Raw genomic sequence first — 11,108 nt, 5'->3', positions numbered from 1 at the left:
GAGGTGGAGCCGCAGTTGAGCAAACTGACCATCGGCAAATGCCCACCCCGCCCACCGCGCGTCGGCTGAGTTAGAATTAGAAGAGAGAAACGAGGGAGAAGAGCTAGCTGTAGCACGGACGCTGTTGTCAAATGGGACTCGTGTTGATAGAATAGGAGTACTGAGTACTCGTACCTCTTTTTTTTTGAGGGAGTACGTCTAGTACCACTAGTTGGGTGCGTGCGACCTATACCTGTCATCACTTTAGGTCACCTTTTCGAACCGCAGCTACACTTCATAGTACATATTTTTTCACGCATTTATCCTCCTATATGTACTCCTAGGCTATTTCCACATGCTTCCTTTCGCCGACATATGGGACATAGAGCATCTGGGTCATAGTGCATGCACAACTCGGGGCATATGCAACCATGCCGGCATACTTTACATTTCAGACCTCATGAATTACATGCAAACCCCCCGCAGAAGAATAAATAAATGAATGAATTACTACATGCAAACCAGATTATTTTCATAGAAACCGGAGCACATTCATTAAGTTTTGGACATAACACATTTTAGAGTATAGTTTCACTCATTTTGCTTCGTATGTACTAGTCCATAGTGGAAAGTCTAAAAAGACTTATATTTTGGAATGGAGGGAGTATACCGCATGATTCTTTTCTCCTTCTTACATACTTCACCGACATGTGGGAGATCCAGCATCCGGGTCAACATGTGATGCACCAGATTAGAGTGGGGAACGGAAGGGGGCCATCACCCCGGTCGTAGCGCTAGTAATTCATGACTATAGTGAGTAGTCATATCACAAGACCCCATCTTTCCAGCAGTAACGCGTTGTCAAATCGCACAGCCCTACCTTTCCAGCAGTAAAAGTTGAATCCGCTACTCCCTCACCCTCCTCGCCTCTCTGTCAAACTGCCTACGCGAAAACTGTCGCGCGTACTACCTGGGAAAATCCCCGCCCTCAACTTTTAACTACTCATAGTATAATTTTGTATCGATGAATTGCGCCATGGAGAAGAAAACCAAAAGAAAAATGTGGTACATGTAAACAAATACAGTTCAAGCTCTAGCTAGCGATTCGGAATGTAAACCATGCATGTGTTTATACATATAGGTTACTTCAAAGTACTGAGTCCATTGATGCAATGTGGTCAAACTGTACCATCGATGTCTCACAGTTAGTCACGTTAAATAGAGAGTTTCTTTTCATTAGTGCCACGTACACAAATTGAAATGCTTGTTGTGGAGAGAAAAAGATAATCACTCCACTATATATATAGGAAGGGGCCTGAGCGCTTGCTTTACTAGGTTGCTCTCTTCATTCTCTCATCCTCCCAGATCTAAACAAGACAACAGTAGGGATATTTTATCTCTGCTCACTGCTGGTCACAGTACCGGCCGGATCCCTTCGGCCAGTGTGTGTAGAGGACTAGTGCATCATTCACGCGGTCATCGGAGGCGAGGGAGGAAACCCATAGCTGCCGGCCGGTCCTGATCCTCTACTCGTGCCATTCTCTCCAACACAGTGCCGGCTCGGGAGGTCCTCTGACTCTTCTTCCTCCCTGCCATATTGTGCGCAGATCCGACCTGTTGCCACAGACATCCCGACGACCCTCAGGTATAAGTTCTTCGAAAGCGGCCTTGCTCTAATGCCCCAGCTTCCCACGTGTCTGTATGTGCATCCTTCTCTACTTCCATCAGCTCTTCCAAAGCCACCTAAATTTTTAGTATTATTGGAGGTAAAGCTACTTCATGCAGTCGAATCTAAGACTTGGTTCAAACAACAAAGAAAGGGGGAAAGTCGTAGCATGAATCTAGGACTTGATTCAAAGAGGAAATAATAGGGGGAAAGTAGTAGAGACTGGATACCCAACCAGTCTCTTGGTTGAAAAGGGAAATAAAGGGAAAAGGCAGTACAAACTAGATAAGGAACAGATCTATTATTGGTTGAAAAAAAAAGATAGAAACTGGTGGCTGGTGGACAAGTCAACAGAGTATGTCCAGGATTAGATTTGCTGCCCTCATATAGTAAAAGGTCTCCAGGATTAGATTTACTGCCCTCACAGAGTATGAACAAACTCGGCATCACCACTTTATGCCTCCTTGTAGGTACATTGTGCTGATGCGTCCACTGTCGCATGTCCTTATACCAACTTTTTGCTGCTGTTAATGTAAGGGCGCATGTAAAATGAAGCGATCACACTGTTACCTTAAGGACATGTCTAACCAGTGTTATTGTTAATCTAATGCCTCCAGTGATATGATTTAATTAAACTATGTTACAAATGGTGCTCATGTTGTTTTTCCCAGTATGATAAGTAAGTTGCTTCTTACGCTGCTAAGTGTCCTGGTGTCCCCACGGTCCCATGCCCTTAAACCAACTCTTTAGCTACTGGTGATCTACTGTATTTGGTAAACAAGCAATGCCACCATTAAAGTAATCCCATATTTGACGAATGTCATTGTTGATCATAATGCTTCCAGTAACATGAAGCGTTGCTAACGTTTTAAAATTTCTACTGTCCTTGCGTGATTGCCATGAACATAATCAAGATGCTTCTTTTCATTTCGTGTATGTTTTGTATCTTGTTATTGACCAGGAACTGTTTTCTTTCTATCTTTGTGTGCCGATAGGGATATACATTTCACCTTGTTGCTATTGTGACCTTTTGGTGAACTGCACAAAACACTGTTTTTTGGAATGAGTGTCTTGTGCAGTTCAACTAAAATTTTGGTGGAACTGCACAAAATGGTGATTGGAGTTTCCAAAATCTCCGTCCAATTCTGCTGGTAATCTCGTGCAACATTTTATTAGCCTTTGCAAGATGAGCCGTCACTGTCACCACAATGGCACTTTATTTTAGTGGAACTACACAAAAGGATAAGCAAATTATAGTTGCACCTTACATGAGTAGGACTGCCAACCTTAATGTTGCTCAATTTTAGTGCAACTACTAAAGAAGAACCTGCCAGCTCACAAGAGCAAGTACTTCTTGCTAGCTGAATGATGCAATCTTTGCTTCATTTCAGGTGAACTGTAGAAAGTGTCGCATGAACTAAATCATCGAGTGGAGCTGCAGGTTGACTTCAACTAGTGCCACTATTATAGTAATCATGCTCTTTCTTATCTGTGTTGTGCAAACAGGAATACTCAACTACAGATGTTGTGATGGTCAAGAGCATTCGCCAAGTTCTTGGGTTGTATGACATGGATAGCCAAGATGGATTTAATCCCGACATTCACTTTATCAAAAGGCTCGAATGGGTTGGTTCTCAATCTTGCAAGCTGGGAATCAATGAGATGTGTAGGCATCTTTGTTGTACTTATTATTTGAATCTTATTTGTTGGTTCTGAATCTTGCAAGCTGGGAAACAATGAGATGTGTAGGCATCTTTGTTGTACTTATTATTTGAATCTTATTTGTTGGTTTTGAATCTTGCAAGATAGAAAACACGACATGATGATGCAGAGCACAGCAACCATAACAGACTGTTCAAACTTGGTAGTATTGCCTGTGTGAAAGTGCGGCAAATGTGCTGATCATGTGCGTCCTGAGAATAATAATTCTAATTGTGGTTCATGTTGATCCTGTAGCACTGATAGAACGAGCCAATGCATTGCTTGATTTAAGAATAAATTTTAATTAAAGCTAATTAAATTTAAGTAAAGTGACCACTAACACTTGTTATTACAGTACCAATACAGACCCGCTCGTGAACCAACGTGTGGCTGGAATAGGTTTCTTAATGGAGGCGTTTGAATACGCCGAGGGTGCATGTTCTGCCTGGCGTGCAGCGGGTGAGGGAGGGGTAGTAATTGTTGTCGCCTATACACACTCAGTTTACTATTGAATCCAGTTCCCCAAGAGCTGAAAAATGAACTACTGCAGCCGCCTATCCACTCGTTCACTTGAAGAGACTCCAATGGCGATCCGATGGGTGAGCCTGCTAGATATGGACTTCAGCAAGGAGTTCACCTTTGAGTTCGCTGTTCAGTCCCATTGATGTACCAAGTTGAATGTGATGTACACCAACGATCCAGACTTGGTGAAGCTCTGCCTCGCTGAGTTCAAGAAGTACCTACAGGACGAGAAAGCACAAGGTCGCAGGACTAGACCTTGTGCCCATCCATTCATCTCTTGACAGTGACTAGGGGATCGCCGTCGCCCAGATATGCGTGCAGGACGAGGTTCTCGTCTACCACTGCTGTAGGGCCATCATAGGTTCTGGAGCATTCGCCCGTTTCATCGGCAGCGCCGACTGCACCTTCGCTATGCTGGAGAGAAGGAAGAACGCGACGCTTCGGCCATCTGGTGCAACAAGCTTGTCGACATCCAGAAGCAATACAAGATCATCGGCAATGGGCAGGAGAAGGACTCCGTGGTTGACCTCGCCGAGACCATCATCGACCCCTGCTACGCCAACATGAAAGAAGGCAACGATACCAAGGACCTGAACACATGGGAGGTACCTCTGAATCTAGCCTACATAACCTACGCGGCCAAGGACGCATACGCATGCTATGACATGTACAGGCGAATCTTGGACATGAGGGCGTGTCTACTTCCCATAACTGACGAGTACACGGACAGTCGCAGTGTCATGATCAAGCATGCCAGGATGGTCTAGATGATGTACTTTATCTGTTTAACCACCTTTATCATCTGAGTGTTTCATGCATTAGCCTATGTGTCGTAATTATCTGTTTTGTCCGAAATATTTCGTCTAAGAACCCATTAACTTGTTTGCTTTTTTTAGTGGCTATTTGCTTATGTATGTAACTAGTTCACTGGGCTACCGTGCTTTGAATCTCCTTCCTCCCAACATATTCCCCTTCTTAGGTGGACCCAGCAGGCCTCGTACACATACATCTGGGACCAACCACCTATCCATTTTTATTTCTTTATTTTGTTCAATCTTTCATCCTCTTCCTATTCAGCGGCTGGCGGCGCTGCCGCGCACGCCTCGGTGACCCATCAGAGCGTATGGCATTGGCCAGGCCATCCCTCTACTCCCACACATAGTCTGGCGGCGGCAGCTCCACCGGCCCACCCTGCACCCGAACAAGTCAACCCTTGTACTCCCCTCCGCCTGCGTCTTCCCCCGCTCCAGTTCGTTCGGTCCGAGGTCTCGACGTCGTCCTCCGCCTTGGTGCTCTCACTACAACGCCACCGTCTGTCGCTCCCAACATGGTCAGCAAAACAAGAGGAATCCCGAGACGACTGTTCGTCGAGAGACTGACAGTTCCGGGCCCACCAGGTCCATGGCCTAGGTTTTATTGTTTAACATGCGCAACCCATGACATGTTTCAACTGTTTTTGGATCCAGCAGTTATCAAGCGGCCTCTGGGCCTCCCAGCCTAGCTTGTCTATAAAATCAGGAGCCCAAGTTACGTTTGTTCTTTAAAGATGACGCACAGCTTAGTTCTATTTTTTTATAAGAATGCAAAACTGAACCTATGTTTTCCCTTCTATAATAGTATTTATATTTATATTTATATCTTATTTTATTACATATATATAATAGAAAGAACATAAGGTTCCGTTAAACATGTCATTCGTCCAACCATTTTATAGACCTTCCCACTTCCTTTATTTTTTGTTTTCATTAATCCTATATTTGAATTTTCTCCCACTTTATTTTTCGATGTACACTGAGTTTTCTCCCGGTACTTTTCTCTAGAACCAACTCAACTGTCCCACGTCTAGCCTAAAAAATAATAATACCCCACGTCCTATTAACTCATCAAATAAAATGATATTTTATTTTGTAAATCGAAAGGTCTTACAAAATAATAATAATAATAATTGTTTATATATAACTTGGCAAGTTAACTCCTAGTGATTGCGTACATAAGCTTGCAAAGATTTTACTGACCAATGCAGTAATAGACATGCAATCATATGTTTATGTTTTTATAACATTACTCTGTCCAGCCCAACATGATATTTTCACCCAGCCCAGGAAGTCCGCGGATTTAGAGAAAAATGTAAATGGGCTTTAAATTCTATCATAATATATAAATGGGCTGCATAGGCGCTACATCAATGTTTCACCCAGCCCACCAAATGGACTAAAAAACAAATGGACTGGCTGACATGTGGGCCAATAGGTCGAAGCCTAAGCACTTTCGCAAAAAATAAAAATACAAAGGTCGAAGCCTAAGCAAGGCATTGGATTCACATCCAACGACCGACATTCTTCTTCAATCTCTCGTCTTCTTCCTCCAGCGCTGCCGGGACCGCCTGCTCCAGCCTCCGGTGTCCAGCAGCGCTGTTTTGCGTGCCTCGCAGCGAAACGCTACCCCACCGACGGCCAGGCCATCCCTCCACTCCTCCGCACCTCCTGTTATTCTCAGCCAAGTGTAGGCCCACCCCGCACCCGAACCAGTCAGGTTTCCCACTCCTCTCCGTCTGCGACTCCACTGTCGCGTCTTCCCCATCTCCGGGGCCAGTATGGGGCCTCGCCGTCGTCCACCGGCTTGGTGCGCTCTGCACGGTGTGGTCAACGTAGTCAACAAACGAGAGTCATCAGAAGATGACTGTACATGGAGAGGCTCACAGTGGTGACGCATCACGCCCATGGACGCATGCATGCAACTGCATCCTTTTTAGCCTAAAAATAATGCTTTCTCCCCCTAACAGCTGGGACCCACTAGCTACATCTTCGCACGCAAGGAAGTGCATCCTTATTACGGGCAAAAAAATGATTCTTCCCCCTGATAGCTGGGACCCACCAGCTATATCTTCACACGCAAGGAAGTGCGTCCTTGTCCTCCCTGACAGCTGGGACCCAGCCGGTCGAAGCGTACGTAGCGTAGTCTGCGTACATGCCAGTCGATCGGTCTGTCTGCCACGATGAACCGTGGCCGAGTAAGGAGCGGTAGCAGTTCAAGCAGTCCACTCCAAACCATGTACACGTACGTACAGCCAGATGCCAAAAATACGGCCACGTTCATACATACGGGTGGGGTCTCAAACGTGTACTCGCGCATATGTACGGCCAGGGCTCGTGTACATGGAGAGGCCACGGACGGCTGCAACGGTGTCCTGTTCATCGTTAGCCAACCGGCTGCGCGGGAACGGAGAAACTGCATCGTGTTCATGGGGAGGCAACGGAATGCGTCGTGTTCATCGGGAGGCAACGGAATACGTCGTGTTCATCGGGAGCCAACCGGCTTGGACGGAACAGCCGAAACAAGGTCTGGCGTACCGCAGAACGGAGGAAACGGGCCTTCTGTTCGACCGTGTACGGTCGAAACAGGGTCCTGTTCATCGGGAAGGGTCTAGCGTGCCGCAAAATGGAGGAAACAGACTCGTGTTCGGCCGTGTACGGTCGAAATGGGGTCCTGTTGATCGGGAGGGGTGTGGCGTACCACAAAACGGAGGAAACAAACTTGTGTTGGAGCACCTATAGTCGAAACAAGGTCCTGTTCATCGGGAGGGGTGTGGTGTACCGCAAAACGGGACTCCACGGGCTATTGTTCATCCACCGTCTACTGCCTCGCTCCAGCCTCCACGGGCTACTGTCCATCCCCCGTCGACCTCCTCCAGCCTCCACCAGCTACTGTTCATCCACGGGGTCCTGTTAATCCAGCCTCCATCGGCTACTGTTCATCCAGCCCTCCACGGGGTCCTGTTCATCCAGCCTCCATCGGCTACTATTCAACCAGCCCTCCACGGGGTCCTGTTCAACCAGCCCCTCCACCGGCTACTGTTCATCCATCCCCACCTCCTCGATCGGGGTCCTGTTCATCCAGCGGCAATGGCCTCTACTACCACGGGATCCTGATCATCTAACCCCCACCGGGAACTATTCATCCAACCCCCACTGGAAACTGTAGATCCAACCCCCACTAGGAACTGTTCATCAAGAGGCAGCTTCGATCGGCTTCATTTAGCAGCAGTAGCGAAGGAATCACTCGTGTTCAGTTAACAGCAAGGGAACAATCCGGGTTCAGTAACATAGCTAGTGCAATCGCTTGGATTCAGTTAGAGCCCAACGCCTCGCTCGGGTTCAGTTAACAGCAAGGGAAGGATCCGGGTTCAATAACATAGTGTCACGCCCAAGATGCGACCCTATCCTAAAGGAACTCGAAGGTCCCACCAAGGATAGAAGCGCATCTTGAAGACGCTTTTGCAAGGTGGATATCATTACATCAACATTACATAATATTTGGGGATACATACAAGGCATACCAATGCCGCAAGAATACATCAATACATCATACATAAGAACAACATCCGACTACGGATGAAACATAAACAGAAACTCAACGACATCCACCCTGCTAGCCCAGGCTGCCGACCTGGAACCTATCCCCTGATCGAAGAAGAAGCAGAAGAACTCCAAAACAAGACATCGCTCTCGCGTCATGATCATTGCATAACCTGAACCTGCAACTGGTGGTGTAGTAAACTGTGAGCCACGAGGACTCAGCAATCCCATTACCATGGGTATCAAGACTAGCAAAGCTTAATGGGAAAGGAAAGGATAAGGTGGTGAGGTTGCAGCAGCGACTAAGCATGATATGGTGGCTAACTTACGCAAACAAGAGCGAGAAGAGAAGCAAAGGAACGGTCGTCAACTAGTAATGATCAAGAAGTGATCCTGAACTCCTACTTACGTCAAACATAACCCAGAAACCGTGTTCACTTCCCGGACTCCGCCGAGAAGAGACCATCATGGCTACACACACGGTTGATGCGTTTTAATTAAGGTCAAGTGTCAAGTTCTCTATAACCGGATATTAACAAATTCCCATCTGCCACATAACCGCGGGCACGGCTTCCGAAAGATAATACCCTGCAGGGGTGTCCCAACTTAGCCCATTATAAGCTCTCACGGTCAACGAAGGATAATCCTTCTCCCAGGAAGACCCGATCAGTCTCGGAATCCCGGTTACAAGACATTTCGACAATGGTAAAACAAAACCAGCAAAGCCGCCCGAATGTGCCGACAAATCCCGATAGGAGCTGCACATATCTCGTTCTCAGGGCACACCGGATTGTCCAAGCTTCCGGTAGGCCAGCCCAGAGTTGCCCCTGGTGGCCACCGGCGACTGACAGGTTGGACCAACACTCGGAGGAGCACTGGCCCGGGGGGTAAATAAAGATGACCCTTGAGAGTGCGACTCCCAAGGGAAAAGAAATAGGCTGAGCAAATGGTAAACCAAGGTTGGGCCTTGCTGGAAGAGTTTTATTCAAGGCGAACTGTCAAGGGGGTCCCATAAATCACCCAACCGTGTGAGGGACGCAAAATCAAGGAACATAACACCGGTATGACAGAAACTAGGGCGGCAAGAGTGGAACAAAACACCAGGCATAAGGCCGAGCCTTCCACCCTTTGCCAAATATATAGATGCATTAATAATATAAGAGATATTGTGATATCCCAACATAAGCATAATCCAACATGGAGCAATCTTCATCTTCACTTGCAGCTAGCAACGCTATAAGAGGGGCTGAGCAAAGCGGTAACATAGCCAAACAATGGTTTGCTAGGAAGGGTGACAAAGGTTAGAGGTTCATGGCAAAATGGGAGGCTTGAGGAACAAGTGAATAGGTAGCGCAGCAAAGCGATAGAACGAACCAACTAGCATAGCAATGATAGTAATGAGATCCAAGGTGACGGTCATCTTGCCTGAAATCCCGCTAGGAGGAAGAACGAATCCATGAAGAAGATGAAGCCACGAAGACGAACGAATCCTCACGATCGCAACGACACGGGAACTATCGAGAAGAAGCACACAACAAGGTAAACACACCACACAAGAACAAGGCATGATGCTCAACCAAGAATGATGCATGACAAGACTATATGAAGCTACTCATGACAAAAGATGATGCATACAAGAACAACACATCAAGGCAAGTTTAAATGAGGCCGGAAACAACATATAACAATTCCGGTAAGTCCTCATATGCAAATTTCGAAATTGGTCCAGAACTGAATAAGCATTAAGTTGAAGTTGTTAAACAGCAAGTTAAAGAGCACCAAGATGATCTACACGAAATTCTAGTCAAGTTACATATAAAGTTCATTAGATTGGGAGCTACGGCCTAGAAGATATGAGCAAAACAAGTTAAACATGGCATTGATGCAAAATGCATACAAACATCAAGCAAACACCTCAAAACAAGGATGCAACATGATAATATGGAACTACATACAATTCTAAGTAAGTTTCATATAGAGCATGCTCGAAACGGAGCAACGGTGCAACACGTACACTCCAAACAATACATAGCAACAATCTGTCCAAAACAGCAACTAGGCATAAAGCAAGCATCAAAACAATATGCTACAGCAACTCAACATGAAAACAAAAGGCATGGGCATGATGTACAGGTAAAGCACAACAAAACATGAACACTGAGATATCTTCAGAAATCACTAGAACACGCTCAAAAGGACATGGCAAGATTGCAAAATAATAACAGATTCACAGACTTGGCAGAATTACTGGACATGGCAGAAATAACATCAGGTTGCAAAGTTCAGAGCACGAAATCAACATGCTACAGGAACTTAACATGGCAAAACAAGGAATTACATGAATCTACTCAAAACATATGACAAAAGTCCCTTACTGACCATAAGCCAAAAAGGCACAGAAGATATGATGGCAAGCATATGAACATAGCAAGTTTCGTTATCAGGTATCAGACTTGGCAGAAAACAGAGCATGGCAGAAACTATAATAAGAAGGCATGTTTGTGAGCTTGATGCACTCACCACAAAGCAAAGCATGACAAAACAAGCATACCTACAGCAAGATGGCATGTTTATGAAGCTATCCATGGCAAGAACAATTGCATAGCATATATGGATCAACTACAATAAGCTTGGCAAAATTGCATATCATGTTAAGAATCTGCCAGAAATATTTTATAGCAAAAGTAGAGCAAGATTGAGTCATGCCATGGCACTCCATAATTTAAAATAAGGGCATTAATGGATCAACTACAACAATAGCTACAAAACATCCTTACTGAACATCTCCAAAATATGCATGGATCTCTCTGTAGCATCAAGTTTACATGGCAACAAAATAACAGCAGACAAAGACTTAGAGAAATCACTAAGTCCCTGAAATCAGA

This window comes from Triticum aestivum, chromosome 6D (genome assembly GCF_018294505.1).
Source record: "Triticum aestivum cultivar Chinese Spring chromosome 6D, IWGSC CS RefSeq v2.1, whole genome shotgun sequence".
NCBI lineage: Eukaryota > Viridiplantae > Streptophyta > Magnoliopsida > Poales > Poaceae > Triticum > Triticum aestivum.
This window is presented reverse-complemented; position numbering follows the sequence as displayed.